The 14,778-nt window shown below is 45.3% G+C and overlaps 1 protein-coding gene across 31 annotated transcripts in view; it reads right to left on the reverse strand.

The window, feature by feature from the left end:
• SIPA1L2 (signal induced proliferation associated 1 like 2) overlaps positions 1–14,778 on the reverse strand; it is a 242,514-nt gene that overhangs the window by 193,645 nt on the left and 34,091 nt on the right. The window contains exon 2 of one of the 31 annotated variants that reach the window (XM_005291210.5): positions 13,664–13,749. The exons of the other annotated variants lie outside the window; for them this stretch is intronic. The gene's annotated coding sequence lies outside the window, so the exon portion shown is untranslated. The remainder of the gene's footprint in view (positions 1–13,663; positions 13,750–14,778) is intronic. 31 annotated transcript variants of the gene reach the window in all.

Here is a 14,778-nt window from a genome sequence, read left to right on the forward strand (position 1 = left end):
TAATGTTTTAAGTCAGTTGTGCAGTCAGCCAGAGATTTTTGCTAAATTCAGCTAACAGGTTCACTATGGATGAAGGTTATAATACACATAGAACTGGCCTGCTTACTCAAAGTTCTCATAGAAGACAAGTAATAGACACTGTTCATCTATTAAAGTGTAGCTGGTATACAGACTTCCATAATCTAATAAAGAAAGAACAAGACTGGGAACCAGAGTTCTATTCGTAGCTCTACCATTACCTGTAGTTTGTAGTATAATGAATGGAACTGGAAAACAAAAAAGTCAGACTTCAGGGTGGACTTTGTTCAGGAGAACACTAGTAGGTGAGGTGAAAAAAAATCAGGCCCAGGTTTCTTGTACATAACATTGTGGAGCATCATTATGCAACACAAGCCATTCAGCATAAACTAATGAAAAAAAGATAGCTTTCCTACAATTTACCAGCCTGCCACATCACTTATTCCTAATGATGAAAAAGGTCCATTTGGAGCTGGAGCAGAAAACATTCAAGAAGCAAAGAACCTGCAGACACAGTACTCCTGTGGCATTAAGGGATTCCTCTGCCAAGGCATAAATGACCATTTTCTGCCCACTGCATCTCTCTACATCCTTCCCAGCTCATGGCTGCTGATGCTCAGAGAGGAGCACATGAAGGAAAATCAGACTATCAAGGGCAATATTAGTGAAACTAATACTAACTCTGAAATACCAAACAGCGGAGCACCACTGCAGGGAAACAAGAGGGGGTCCCTACCTTCCCCAATCTTACAAGTAGAGCAATGGGAAACTTGCAGTACCTCGGAAATCAATTACATGAAAAGGAAAAATGAAAGGATGTGAGGTTGTGAAGGTGCTGATGCTGAAAAATGTTAATGAATGTCTTACAGATGGAACAGCAGATCTTGGGTAGAAGTTATTAAATGAGGCAGAAATCCTTGATGGTATTCACAGTAAAGCAAGCAAGTGGAAAACTGTGATGCCAGTGGCAAAAACGAGTAAGCAAGAGAAGAGGTGGTACCTGACAATTTCCAATTAAAAATACAGCAGTGCAGGCAGTTGGCACATTAAGCAAATGCTTAAAAACAGCAAGTTGACACCAAGAGAAAATATTTTTAGAACAGCTCATAAAGTCAACTCAGAAGTCAGCATATGAAGCACTAAAACAGCAGTAATTGTGTCCATGTTCCAGTTTAGTTTACTACTTTCTAGGTGTTATATTTTTGGAGCGGTGGACTATATTACTGAACACCAAGCACATTTTTTCTCCTCTAGAAAATTTCACTCTAGAACACACAATATATAACTAACTTATACCAACTTTCCATTAGAATTTGATATGCAAGCCTCTTTCACCCAAACAGCTATCAGGCATTATGCGTTAAACTAGTTACCTATACTTATATTTCTATGTATTTGTATAGAGAAAAACTGTACCATATTATATAGTTGTACTATTACACAGTCAACACAAATAACCATTAATTGGAGCAGACAACAGTGGAGGAACGCACAACCTCCTCTGAACAGGACATAAGAGTACTTTGGCTCACATCAGTGTAACCTCATGAGAGCTGCCATGTTCAAACTATGACCGTGCAAAACTCATGAATATCCTTAATACTCTAAGTGACTTTTTTTTTTCTTTAGAAATATAATAGAGTGGAGATTATGCCCAAGGAGTCTAGAGCAGAACAGTATTTAACACACTTAATTATAACAAATAATTTCCCCTGGTAACGTAGTTACATAATATTCTCTTGGCAATACAAGAGCCCTAGACAAAACGTGGCCAAGACCAGGTCAGGCCTTCTCTTAGGCATTTTTTTTTTAATTTAAAAAGACCAAGCAATTAACCATGCCATGTTCTGAACAGACTAATGAAAAAGGCAACCCCCACCCTCCAACTCATCAAGAAAAGGAAACAAGTTATTTGCATGTCCTAAAATAAATATAAACTAAGCCCAACACTCATGATGCTGCATTCTAGTTATCTACACACAGAATAGTAAAAAATAATATCAAACAACAGTCCTACAGAAAGAACATGGGACCTGCTAATGAAATTTTCTAAGGATGTGTTGAAGCTCTAGGCTGTTTGAAAAAAATAAAATATAAAACCAGTATTTATATGGAAGATTATAAAATATTTAGGTGATGGTGTAAATTAGTATTTAGCTAATGAACTGAAATGACTCCAACTGTAATAGGAAAAAAGCAAGCAAAAATAATTAGCCTATTTAAAACAATAGAATTTGCTTTTTTATTATAAGGTGAAAAGTACATTTCAATTCAAGCATACAAAAGACAATGCATCAATGAGGGGAAAACCTTCGTTCCGTTGACATGGATTCAGGTCTCAAGTGACAAATGCAATACAAGTGAAACCACAATTACTACTTGCATCATTCTCATGCGTGACAGACACTTCCGCTATCAAACCCCTGTTGTCCATGGATAGTAGGATGGTCATATGGGGTTAGTACCAATTCTTATTTCCAGTTATTAAATCTCAGCAAGGAGTTAAAAATAAGTTAACATTTTGTTTCTTAATATTTTTCCATTTCAGTAATTGCTGAAGCTGCCACATAGAAGTTGTGATTGTTGCTTGACAGGAGACTTGGTTAGTGGGACACTTCTACGATGTCGTCCAAACTACGAAAAAGTTTGAGAATCCTTGGATGCCCACTGATTCTGACATCAGTCCATGTTGCTTTTCAACAGGATAAAATGTATGTATGGTAAAAGACAGTTACCTTTTCCATAACTGGTGTTCTTCGAGATGTGTTGCTCATGTCCATTCCATATTAAGTCTGTGTGCTCACCACATGCACCGGTACCGGAAGTTTTTCCCTCAGCAGTATCCGTAGGGGACTGGCTCTGGTGCCCTCTGGAGTGGCACCTGCATGGCACGGTGTAAGGGGCGCCACCAGCTCCCCCCACCCTCAGTTCCTTCTTGCCAGAAAGTCCGACAGTGGGCAAAAAGGGGGCGGTTGTGGAACGGTCATGAGCAACACATCTCAAAGAACACCAGTTACAGAAAAGGTAACTGTCTTTTCTTCTTTGAGTGCTTGCTCATGTCCATTCCACATTAGATGACTCCAAAGCTGTACCCCAGAGGTGGGTAGGAGTTCACGGACATGTAGATTGAAACACAGCTCTGACAAACCCAGCGTCGTCTCCGGCTTGCTGAGTGATGGCATAATGAGCAGTAAATGTGTGAACAGAGGACCATGTTGCGGCTCTACAGATGTCCTGGGTAGGGACGTGTGCTAGGAAGGCCGCCAAAGACGCCTGCACACCCGTTGAGTGGGCTCTGACAATTTGCGGCAGTGGAACCCCCGCCAGGTCGTAACAGGTCCTTATGCACGAGGTAATCCAATTGGAAATCCTCTGCAAGGACACCGGGTGACCCTTCATCCTATCTGCTGTAGCGATGAAGAGTTGAGTCAATTTTCAGAAAGGCTTGGTATGTTCTAAGTAGAAAGCCAAGGCCCTCTGGATGTCCAGGGCGTGAAGACGCCTCTCCTCACTGGTCTTATGTAGTTTGGGACAGAACACCAAGAGGAAGATGTCCTGGGGTTCATATGGAAGGTGGAGAGCACCTTTGGCAGGAAGGCCAGGTGGGGCTGCAACTGAACCTTATCTTTGTAGAAGACCCTGTATGGAGATTCTGAGGTCAAGGCTTTAATTTCAGAGACCCATCTTGCTGACGTCACTGCCACCAAGAACGTGACCTTCCATGACAGGTGGGAAAGGGAGCAGGAACCCAGCAGCTCAAAGGGTGGGGCGGTGAACCTAGAGAGGACCAAGTTAAGATCCCACTGGGGGACAGGAGTCCGTACCTTCGGGAAGAGTCTCTCGAGCCCTCTCAAGAATCTGACCATCATGTCATGGGAAAACTCCATCTGTCCTTGGATCAGCAGGTGAAAAGCGGAGATGGCCACGAGATGCACTCTAATGGAAGAGTGTGCCAGGCCTTGGTTCTGCAAATGGAGCAGGTTGTCTAGGACAGCCTGTATGGAAGAACGCGAGGGAGATATGCCATGCTTGGACGCCCAGTGGGAAAACCTCGTCCACTTGGCCAGGTAAGTCAGTCTGGTTCAGGGCTTCCTACTCTGTAAACCAGAGGAAGCATCTGTGCCCTTGAAAGATCTATGTGGAAGTATGCATCCTTCAAGTCGAGGGCGGCATACCAGTCTCACAGATCCAAGGAGGGGATAATAGAAGCCAGGGAAACCATGTGGAACTTTAACTTATTTAAGTATTTGTTGAGGTCTTGCAGGTCCAGGATGGGCCATAGATCGCCCTTGGCCTTGGGATTAAAAAGTACCCGGAATAGAACCCCTTGTTCTGTACTCGAGAGGAACTTCTTCCACCACACCCAGCTGTAGTAACTCCTTTACCTCCTTCGCGAAGAGACTCTTGTGAGAGGGGTCCCTGAAGAGGGATGGAGAAAGCAGGTGGGAAAGGGGGGTAGAAAGGAACTGGAGGATATAACCCTGTTTTACTGTGCTGAGGACCCATCAGTCCAAGGTTATAGCCATCCAGCAGGGAGGAACAGGGAAAGGCAGTTGAAGAACACAGGGAAGGATGGATCCAGGGAATAGGCTGGTAGGTCGCCCTCAGGCACACCCTCAAAACGACAGTTCGGTCCCCTGTTTATTACGGGTCAAGCCCAACTGGGCAGAGGGTGGAGACGGGTGGTTCAGGCAGTGCTTGTAGCCCTTGGCTCGTTTATGGGGCTGGTCCTGCTGAGGCGCACTCCCCGGCCCTGCGGCTGCTGCGGTTTGAACCGCTTACGCGCCGGGGCTGGGACGTAGAGACCCAGAGTTTTTATGCTGGTGCAGGAGTCCTTGAGACCATGCAATTTGCTGTCTGTTTACTCCGTAAATAGGGCCTGGCTGTCGAAGGGCAGGTCCTGCACTGACTGCTGAGCCTCGGTGGACAACACAGAGAGGAGCAGCCAAGAGGCTAGCCACATGGAGATAGCAGAAGCCATGGTTCAGGCAGCAGCGTCTGATGCCACCTGGAGGGCTGCCCTGGCTATTCATGCCCTCATCGAGGATCACTCGGAACTCCTTCTTGGAAGCCCAGGCGGGCAAACGCTGGCAGGATGTCCCTCTTGATGGGGGACGGTACTGCTGAGGTAGGGACACACGCATAGGTCCCAACGCGGGTTTTCCCCAAGACCGGGGTACCTGAGGAGCCAGTGAGGGCAGCACCGGGAGTGTCAGGATCTCCTGAGCTGCTTGAAGGGCTTCAATGGCACCTGAAGCTGGCCGGGGCCTGCATCACTATCTGGAGTTGCAGGCAAGGCATGGGATGGGCTGCACCGCTCGACTTGAGCTGAGGCCCGAATTCCCGAGAGGGATGTTGAGCTGCCTGACACAGGTCTTGGCTCACGCCCCCGCTCTCTCCTTTCCCTTGCAAGAGGTAGGAGATCTTCCCTTCACAGTCTTTTTCAGTTTCTTGACCGGAGCCATGGAGGGAGACCAGTGGCTCGTGGACGGTGCTGGGGCTGCACTGCACACAGAGGCCACAGTGCTCAGTGCGGAGTCAGTCAGCTGCTCCGGTGCCAAAGTGAGTGCCGACTCCATTAGGAGTGCTCTTAGGCGGATATCACGCTCCTTCTTCGTCCTAGCTTTGAAGGACTTGCAGATACGGCGCTTGTCACTTATGTGCCCTTCGCCTAAGCACCTTGGGCAGCTGGTATGGGGATCACTGACTGGCATAGGCCATTCACAGCGATCACAGGGCTTAAAGCCTGAGGACCGGGGCATGTCCTGACACCCGGCTAGGTCCCGTTCGGGACTAACGGAGAGTTTAAGAAAACTACTAACCATGTATAATTATTTTACAGGGCTTAAAAGTTCGCAAGAACAGAGCAGGAAACAATGCTAACCGAAGCAGCAGATGTTCCAGCACTGTCACTGGCAGCAAGAAGTAACTGAGGGTGGGGGGAGCCGACGGCACCTCTTATACCGTGCCATGCGGGCGCCCTCCAGAGGGCACCAGAGCCGGTCCCCTACAGATACTGCTGCAGGAAAAACTTCCGGCACCAGTGCATGTGGCGAGCACACACACCTAATATTGAATAGACATGAGCAAGCACTCAAAGAAGAACACTTCAGTTTCATTCCCACAGTGATACTCAAGGTAGAGATACAGTTATTACAAGTAGCAGTAGTAAAACAAATAAAGTTTCTGATTCTTACTAAGGATTAAGGGGAATTCTTACTCTCTCCCACACAGCACGAGTAACCTTTTTTCTTTTTTTAACTGATAAATTGAAATTTTCAGTGATGGGGGGAGGGAGAAGGGGAGAATATATTTTCTGATCATCTGTAATTACAGGGGACTGGATGGTTTTTTTTTGGAAACATTGCTAATAAAAAAAAACAAAAACTTTCCTCTGCACCATTTTTGTGTCTCAAAAACATTTTACAACATTTTAACAAAGTAAATAGAACTGTGGGAAAAGCATGATTGAGAGCACAGCACATTCAGGCTCTGCTTTCTGACATGATTCTTGTTTGCTTGCCAAATTTGCTTACTAATCACAGCAGATTCAGCGAAGTTTAATGGAAAAAGGGGATATAGTTTAAATAAGAAATAAAACAAATGTGGATTCTAGTCTTAAGATTCCCTACCATTGCAGCTCCAGCAGCAGTACAAGTGGCACCAGGCAGGTGGTATTTTAACCAGCTTGTTTTCTTGATCTGTAGTAACCATGCTGTAGATAAAATGCCAGTGGCTGGTCTTACGCTACCATTCTCGGCCGCTTTTGGGCTCGGGAAACAAGCACCGAGTGGTGGGATCACATCATCATGGAAGTCTGGGATGACTAGCAGTGGCTGCAGAACTTTCGGATGAGAAAACCCACTTTTATGGGACTGTGTGAGGAGCTCGCTCCCACCCTGCGGCGCAAGGACACGAGATTGAGAGCTGCCCTGCCAGTGGAGAAGCGGGTGGCTATTGCAATCTGGAAGCTGGCAACTCCAGACAGCTACCGGTCGGTCGTAAACCAGTTTGGAGTGGGAAAGTCGACCGTTGGAATCATGTTGATGCAAGTTTGCAAGGCCATTAATTGCATCCTACTCAGAAGAACCGTGACTCTGGGTAACATGCAGGAAATAGTGGATGGCTTTGCACAAATGGGGTTCCCTAACCGTGGAGGGGCGATAGATGGGACCCACATTCCTATTCTGGCACCACCCCACCTAGGATCCAAGTACGTTAATCAGAAGGGGTATTTCTCTATGGTTCTCTAGGCGCTTGTGGATCACCATGGGCGTTTCATTGACATTAACATAGGCTGGCCCGGAAAGGTGCATGACGCACGCATCTTTCGGAACACTTGGCTGTTCAGGAAGATGCAGGCCGGGACTTTTTCCCCCAGAGCAGAAGATCACAGTAGGGGAAGCTGAAATGCCCATTGTGATCCTTGGAGATCCCGCTTACCCATTAATGCCGTGGCTCATGAAACCCTACACAGGGAGCCTTGACAGCAGCAAGGAATGGTTCAACTACAGGCTGAGTCAGAGCCCAATGACTGTGGAGTGTGCCTTTGGCCGTTTAAGGGCCGCTGGCGATCTCTGTATGGGAAGCTGGACTTGGCCGAAAACAGCATCCCCGCGGTTACATCCGCGTGCTGTGCCCTCCATAATATTTGTGACGGGAAGGGTGAAAGCTTCACTCAGGCATGGACCTCTGAGGCTCCTGGATAGCGTCTGCTTGGCGCTCCAGGATGCTTATGAGCCTATCAGTGCTTTGCTGCCGGTGCGCGGTGCTTTGCCACCGGTACATTGCGTTTTCCTGGCAGATCCTGCTTTCTCTCTCCCTCCAGTTCTGTGCTTTCTCATTCTCTTTAATAGATATGCTGCAAGAAGTGATGCGGCAGTCTTCTTTGCTTTTTCGTGGTCTCTTCCTGAGTCTTTGCAGTCTCTGAGCAGGCGATAAGAGGGACGGCTGAGGTCTCAAGGTTGATGCAGCTGTATAGGCAAAATGCAACATTTAACAGAGGCAGCATTGTTTATACCAGACAGAGTAATGATTCCCCCCGCATTTAAGGAGTAGAAAACACACAGGGTCTATACAATAGCATAATTTTCCCATCCGAAACAGAGCACACATATCCCATGGGAGCCTCAAAATCGTGAGTAAGGGGGACTGATTGTTTCAGGACTGCACTGTCCTCTGGGTTTCTATGTCTTGGGGAGAGCCAACAGCTTCAGGGGGCACTTACACTGAACACTGTCCCAACATTTTCCACAGGAGTTCGTCCTGGACGATATCTCACTGCTGAGGGTGACCTGGGAAGCAAGGGAGGGTCTTCTATTGCAATGTGGCTTCCACCCTGGTCCATATGCAGCTTGACTGTGTGCAACAATGGTCCCCCCACCCCTCACGGCACAGTGGCGCGGACAAGTTAGCCTGGCTGGGACAAGGACCACGGTGACTCTCCCAATAAACCTGCGCAAGAGCATTGCACACGTTCTGGATGAGACATTCGAGGAGATTACCGAGGCCGATTACCGCGATGTCATAAACCACATCAATGCACTATTCCGCATCTAGGCATGCATGCCTAACCTTCCTCTCCCAAAGAGCCCACACCGAAAAAATTCCTTCCCAAAAAAAAAAAAAAAAAAAAAAAAACACGCTTACCGGGAACCTGCTCTTCTGTTTGTCCTCCACTAAGTACCTGGCCGCTGCGACATGCTACCTTCCTCCTGGTTCGAGAAGCGCTCCTGGCTGTATGGCTCCAGGGATTCTGGGGTGTCTCCATCCAGCCCACCACTATCACTCCCGTTTTCCTCCTCCACCTCTTCCTCCTCCCCCCCCCCCCCCCCCCACCACCGGCTCTGAATTGTCCATGATGGTGCTCGGAGTGGAGGTGGGGTTAACCCCAAGTATCGCATCCAGCTCTTTGTAGAATAAGCAGGTCGCGGGGGGAGCACCCGAGCGGCCATTTGTGTCGTGGGCTTTGCGGTAGGCACTCCGCAGCTCCTTCACTTTAATCCTGCACTGCAGGGCATCCCAATCATGGCCCCTTTCCATCATGTCCTTTGATACCTTCCCGAAGGTATCCTAATTCCTATGGCTGGAGCGCAGCTGGGACTGTACAGCTTCCTCCCCCCAAACACTGATGAGGTCCAGCAACTCGCCATTGCTCCATGCTGGGGCTCGCTTGGCACATGGAGGCATGGTCACCTGGAAAGATTTGCTGATAGCACTCCACACCACGCTGGGCTGAGCAAACAGGAAGCGGATTTTTAAAATTCCCGGGGAATGTAAAGGGTGGGTCACATGGTTGATTACCTGAGGCCAGGGCAGTAGCGCTTGAACTGATGACCAGAGTGGCTAGAACAGGCATTGTGGGACACTGCCGAATAATTCTGGAGACCATTCACAGCGCATTGGGCGGCCACACAGGCGCCGCAGCGGCAGCACAATACTCACTATTCCTCTCGGAGAGGTGGAGTACATGCAGCGCTGCAACCACAGAGATACAGCGCTGCAAATGCCTTGTGGACGAGGAGTGAGTTACAGCGCTGGGGGAGCCTTTACAGTGCTGTAACGTGCAAGTGTAGACAAGGTCCTCGTCTTATTGTTGATACCATCAGTGACAAATGGTAAAACCAAAAAAAGGCTAGTGGTAACAGCCACACACATTCAGCAGCCCACACAACATACCATAGCTTCCCCACAGCCACAGACTACCTACCTCAGGCAAGCGGCACAATTTTCAATTGGCAAAAGGCAAGTAATTGAGCTTTACTTACTGATTTGGAGAAATGCCTTGGGTTTCCTCTCCATATTAATTTCATCATACAGAACTTAGTAGATAACTATAAATATTCTTTCCCCACCCTGAATAACATCTTTGAATTGCTTCCATTCCCCTCACAAGAAGTAAAAACAGACAGTTCAGTTGGTATTCAAACTCATTCTAAGAACATGCAGCATTTAATTTACTATTTGTGATAATGTTAAGTTTGCACTCTCTCATCAAAGAGGAAAATTCAGCCTTGTGTTTTAGTCATTATCAAGGAACTGGATCTCTCTTTTTATGTTGCTAATGTAATTTGGCCATATTAAAGGAATTTGTACCTGAAAACTGAAACTGATCAAGAACAAAGGAATCCCTGCACTGATGTGACTACAGAGGAAAGACACTAGCCTAATGTCTTTTCAGTGCAAGAAAGTGCAACCTAAAGTATATCGGCCCAGATCCTAGTGTCACTGAAATCTATGGGAAATCTGTTATTGACTTCAACATGACCTAGGATCTAGCCCAGTGGTAGGTAACCTGCAGCCCACAGGCTGAATGCGGCCTGTCAGGGTAATCCTCTGGCGGGCCGCAAGACAGTTTCTTTACATTGACCACCCGCAGACACGGCCGCCCGCAGCTCCCAGTGGCCGCGGTTCGCCGTTCCCAGCCAATGGGAGCTGCTGCGGGAAGTCTCGCGGCCCACCAACAGATTACCCTGATGGGCCATGTGCAGCCCACGGGCCACAGGTTGCCCACCACTGATCTAGCCCATAAAGTATATACTGAGAGGACTAATACGTGATCCCCTATGAGGACCATAACGCTGGACTTTTTCTTGGGAGAGGGTGTCTTTAAATTAGAAAATTTTTAGCCTGATAAAACAAATGTGAATAATTACAGTTTTGATTTGATACGATAGGATAATCCATTCTTAAGAACTGGGAACAGAATTACAGGTCTGTTTTTGTTACCTTTCTACACAATTAAAGAGGCTCACCCTAATTATCTTGACTAAATTAAGAGCCATTATTACCTTTACAGTCCTGCTTATACATGTTTATCCACAGAAAGCACCTCCATAATTCCTATAGCTTAAGCCTTTATTTATACTTACACAGCTTACCCACGTTTTCTTGGGTTGTATAAAAATTAGTATTATAAATCACTTCAGCTGATATCCAGTGTTACAGTCCAGGGCAACTGCACCTGTATTTTCCCCTCATGGTCCAGCAAAGGTACCCACTCTAGGCTCCCAGCTCCTCAGCTGTCACCTCTCAAGTTAAGATCTGCATCTCTCACCCTTCTGACTGGGGTATTTCCACACGGCACAGTTCCCTGCCTCTACTGTGACCTCCCCAGCAAAGTCAGGCTGCCTAAGCCAGTCTGCTTTACTATTCTTTTCAGAGATGCTAAACAGCATAATTACCACAGCTAAGTTACCACACAGCTCTTTCTAAGCAAGCACGTTTATTCTTAAGGTAAAAGCATTACAGAGAAAACCTGTTAAACAATAAAAGAACCTACTTGCATGCTAATAAATTACCAGATATCATCCTCTTACTCTCAACAAGGGCTCTAGTCAGTGTCAGTCCCTCCAATCCTTACCTAAGGATTAGGACCCTCCCTTTGATAGAAGGTCCTGTCTGGTTGCTGGATCAAAATGAGAGCCCTGAGTCAGTTTAAACTCAGACTATTTATCCAAAAATCCTTACTCTGTCTAGTAGTCCTTGGAGAATCCAGTTCAAACTAATACATGAGAGCCTGTCAACAGGTGGTGGTAGCTCTCTGGAAGTCTTATAACCTGAGTGAATTTGCCTCACTGTTCTTAGTTTCTGGGGGGCTGTGGTCCCCATTCCCCATGGAATTACATACAATCCCCAGCCCACAATTATACATAAACTTAATTCAATAAGGTTTGTCCAGAACATTGCAGGAAATTGCCATTTGTCACATTCAGTACAAGATATATTTGGATATCACTATGTACTTCTCAGTATACTTCATTTGTCCAGTACCTCTGCTAACAGTGACCAATTCAATGATTGCTTGCTCCTGTCCTCATTCATCTCACATTAGAGGTGGAGAGATGGCTTATTCATCAGCACCAGCGATAAAGATACAACAGGCCAAATGCTGTTCTTAATTAAATCTGTGCAACTCCTACTTCAAATTCTGCTCTTTAGTGAAGCTGCACTTATGCAACTGATGGCAGAATTTGAAGACAATGGTGTGACACTGGCAGACCAGGTGCCAGCTCTTCCCAAGGCTTTAGGCCTTGGCCAAGCACTGACAAATTCATTGCTCAAAACCACTTGTGTATTTGAACAAAACCTGTGTGTTAGTATGGTTAAGATGTTTACTGAACTTAAAACAATGTGTTTAGGCTTTATGAAATGCTTGTAAATTGCTGTATACATTAATCTCACATATCTTTATCATGTGCTATAAAGTAATACTTAAGTTTTTGTTTTATAACTAAAAACATTTGCCCTGAAACTGTCAAACTGTCAGAAGGGATCATCTCCTGCTCATTAAGAAGGCTATCAAAATGAAATGGGCCATTGTGGGACATCACAATACAAAGACTGTTAATTGCCCCTTCACACATCATGAAGAGACTACGTGCAAAAGAGCTCATCTCATCAGCTTGAATTATGGAGGAAGGACAAAGATAGTGAACAAGAAAATCTGTCATCTCTTTGCTGTTTGGACTCTCACAGGGCTGGAGCTAGGAAACAGAAGCTAAGAAACCTGGGTTAACCCTAAAAGACATTCAGTGCTGACAGATGACTACAATGCTGTCACCTTTTAAAAACAGACAAACTCATTCATGTATATATGTTTGCCTGCTTTAACCTGATAACGCATTTCCTTTTTCCTAGTTAGTAAATCCTTAGTTGGTTTCCTATAGGATTAGCTACAAGTGATGTCTTTGGTATGAGATGTGAGGTACAAATTTACCTGGGATAAGTGGCTGGAAACAACCTGAATCTTGTGTGATCTCCAGTGTACAGTAACTGACTGTCACTAAGGGTATGTCTATACTACCTACCGGATCAGCGGGCAGCAATCGATCCGGGGGGGGTCAACTTATCGCGTCTAGTCTAGACACGATAAATCAACGCCCGAGCGCTCTCCCGTCGACTCCTGTACTCCACCGGTGGGGGAGCACAGGCAGAGTCGACGGGGAAGCATCAGCAGTCGACTCACCTCAATTAAGACACTGCTGTACGTAGACCTAAGTACGTCGACTTCAGCTACATTGTTCATGTAGCTGGAGTTGCGTAACTTAGATAGATTTCCCCCCCCACCAGTGAAGACCATGCCAAAGTTCATCTTGTCTGGGTGGGAAGATAGAGTGGAATGCCCAAGGGGACTGTCTGTGACTCCATGGTAAGACTGTTATAGCGCTTCAGGAGTTCACATTTTTACTGGGTTGGTGAAATCTAATTATAGAACATACAGCCAGTTTGGGGTATATGCCCTGCTTTTTGACAGTCTGCCCTGAGGCTTGCACAGGTTACACTCCAATTAGAATGCAACAGTTTGGTTGAAAAGCTTATATGACATGAATCCAGTCCACTCGCCCAAACCTGTGTTCTGCAGGACTGAACGGTAGTAAAAATTCGTTCACTAAAACAAGCAAATATGATTGAATGTATACAGACAACAGATCTTAGTAAGGTGGTACCATTTTCCAGTGTTACTTTGGAGTGTAACACTTTTGAGAGTAGATACACACTTTGAGCCCTCCATCTCCTAATACAAGTCAGATGGTTCATGATAATTATGACCGACATTGCTTTCCCACATTCTTTTTTTTCTTTATTGGTAGGCAAGATGGATTCAGAAAAACCTTCCATAGAACAGTTTGAAATTAAAACCTACTTTCTGGTTAGGCGATCAGCCTCATTTTGCTTCCTCTTCTGAATGTGACAGATGTGCTCTTTTCTGTTCTCTTTTTCTGCAAAGACCTAGGTAGACAGAAATTCAGCTTCAAATTCTTAACCCTACCATTACTGCAGAAGGATTTCAATTAGATACTTAACATTACATAGTTTGTGTGCTTTCATAAAGAAGAGCTATGGACTGTAATAAAGAATTTTTTAAATAAACCAACTAGCCAACTAAACCAGATATATCCCCAAAGGCACACACAACAGCTCAATATGGGGGAGCAGGGGATGTGAACTATATGTAGAAGGAAAAAGGAATTGGCCATCAAATATCCAATGCCATCAAATATCACTTAAGACATGAACAAGATACTGCCATCCCTGTCTATTTACTATAGAACAAAAATTACTCTTACTACCGAGATTCATTTCCTATACTGATGATAAACGAGAGTAGTATTCAGAAGACTTTTACAGTCTGAAATAAAATAGATACAACACAGATTTAAATCATAATAATTAGCAATAACATTTTGCTTTGCAGTGTGCCATACCCAATTACTTTCCTTCCATCTTTAGGGGAGAATCTCTGCACTTGTGTATTTGAAGAAAATCTGCTGCTGATTTTAACATGTCCGTAATTCTGAGACGCTGTTGTGGCTCTCCAATAGTTATAACAAGGGAAAAGATTCTCTTAAGTTTTTTTTTTTTTTTTTTTTTTTAAGGAGTACGTTAACTGAAAGATAACCCATTACATTTCAACATGCAAATTGTTTAGAAATAACATCATGCCACAGAAGTGGCTACAGGTTACAGACAAAAAGTCCCTACCCTGTAGAGAAGACATACCCTTATTAACATCTCTCTGACCTTCTCTTAATGGGCTGGATTTTTAAAATGACCTAAGTAACTTCCAAAGGGACTTCTGCTCCTAAGTCACTTATGACATTTCCACCTAATGTGCCCTTCATGGCTAGAAATGGTCACCCTGGGCATAGTTTGACCTACTGTATTGCTGCCAAATACAAGAAGAAGTTGGATTTAAATAATTAGGGCTTTAATCCACTCTACTTAAAAACCCAGAGGTTTTTCCACATCCAACTAGCA

Source organism: Chrysemys picta, chromosome 3 (genome assembly GCF_011386835.1).
Source record: "Chrysemys picta bellii isolate R12L10 chromosome 3, ASM1138683v2, whole genome shotgun sequence".
NCBI classification, from domain to species: domain Eukaryota; kingdom Metazoa; phylum Chordata; order Testudines; family Emydidae; genus Chrysemys; species Chrysemys picta.